The sequence below is a fragment of the Tachyglossus aculeatus genome, chromosome 1 (genome assembly GCF_015852505.1).
Source record: "Tachyglossus aculeatus isolate mTacAcu1 chromosome 1, mTacAcu1.pri, whole genome shotgun sequence".
Taxonomy (NCBI): Eukaryota; Metazoa; Chordata; class Mammalia; order Monotremata; family Tachyglossidae; genus Tachyglossus; species Tachyglossus aculeatus.
This window is the reverse complement of record NC_052066.1, coordinates 93,470,050-93,471,655: the sequence shown is the minus strand read 5'-3', so window position 1 is coordinate 93,471,655 and position 1,606 is coordinate 93,470,050. Positions and strand designations below refer to the sequence as shown.

General features: G+C 42.4%; 1 non-coding gene across 1 annotated transcript; it reads right to left on the bottom strand.

Annotated features, from left to right (window-relative positions):
- Window positions 1-245: 245 nt before the first annotated feature.
- LOC119936401 lies at window positions 246-383 on the bottom strand. The gene has a single exon (XR_005453733.1). It is a non-coding gene; the product is annotated as a small nucleolar RNA SNORA7 (small nucleolar RNA).
- Window positions 384-1,606: the final 1,223 nt, after the last annotated feature.

Here is a 1,606-nt window from a genome sequence, read left to right as displayed (position 1 = left end):
TCAAACTGGATAAGTAGAGTAAGGAATCTTGTCTTATGCCATCAAGCCATCTCTGACATAACAATGCCATGGACACATCTCTCCTAGGACACCCCACCTCCATCTTCAATCTGGTAGTGGATCCATAGAGTTTTCTTGGTAAAAATACAGAATTGGTTTATCATTGCCTCCTTACTCACAGTGGACTTGAGTTCCCATCCTCGACTCTCTCCCATGCCTCTGCTGCCCAGCACAGGCGAGTTTTGACTTGTAGCAGATTGCTTTCCACTCTCTAGCCACTGCCCAAGCTAGGAATGGAATGGGTATGCCTCTGCTTGTCTCTCCTTCCCATAGCCAAGGCTGGTAGAGTACTGGAAACTCTCCAGGTGTGACCCTGAGATGGGAGAGTAAGGAATAGAGTAAAAAATAAGCAACTGAATTAAGAGCACATATACTGACCACAGACCACAGCTCTCCCTATTCTCAAAGTACTTTGGAAAGGTCATCTTTTCCAGGAAGGCTTTCTCTATTAACTTAACTTCCCCAGATTAAATCCTCCAACTATCATTTCAGCACATCTACACCAATTATGCTTCAGCGTCCTCACAAACACTTCTCATGCTTCTATCTGTAACAACTTGTTACATGTTACAACTTCTAGACTGTGAGCCCGTTGTTGGGTAGGGACCATCTTTATATGTTGCTGACTTGTACTTCCCAAGCGCTTAGTACAGTGCTCTGCACACAGTAAGTGCTCAATAAATACAATTGAATGAATGAACTTGTTTCAACCCCATCACTTAGTACAATGCCTGGCACATTGTGAGAGCTTTACAAATACTATTAAAAACTGACTGCAAGGGGGTATGATCTGGTCACATCAGATTTGAAAGGGTGTTAAATGTGGATCCCCTATCATCATGGAGCAGAGCTGTGTTTTTAGACTGTGAGCCCACTGTTGGGTAGGGACTGTCTCTATATGTTGCCAACTCGTACTTCCCAAGCACTTAGTATAGTGCTCTACACACAGTAAGCGCTCAATAAATATGATTGATTGATTGATTGATTGTTATATAATCTGCTCTGTCTAATTCACTCATTTCAACAGAACCATGGGAACACAAGGGATCTAATGTTATGTTCCAAATGTTAGAGAAGCAGTATGGCTCAATGGAAAGAGCACGGGCTTTGGAGTCAGAGGTCATGTGTTCAAATCCCTGCTCCACCACATGTCAGCTGTGTGACTTTGGGCAAGTCACTTAACTTCCCTAGGCCTCAGTTAGCTCATCTGTAAAATGGGGATTAAGACTGTGAGCCCCCTTGGGACAATCTGATCACCGTGTAACCTCCCCAGTGCTTAGAACAGTGCTTTGCACATAGTAAGCATTTAATAAATGCCATTACTATTATTATTATTATCATTACCTGCCTAAAAAACATTTTTTACTATGATCATGCTAATTCTGCTGTATGTACTCTCCCAGGCTCTTAGTACAGTGCTCTGCACATAGTGAGTACTCAATAAATACCACTGAATGATTGAGTACCTCCAAATCTTGGAAATGGTAGTCCTGGAGCTGCTTCTGTATTCTAATAACTGCTCTGGTGATCCAAAAAACAAGGTAGG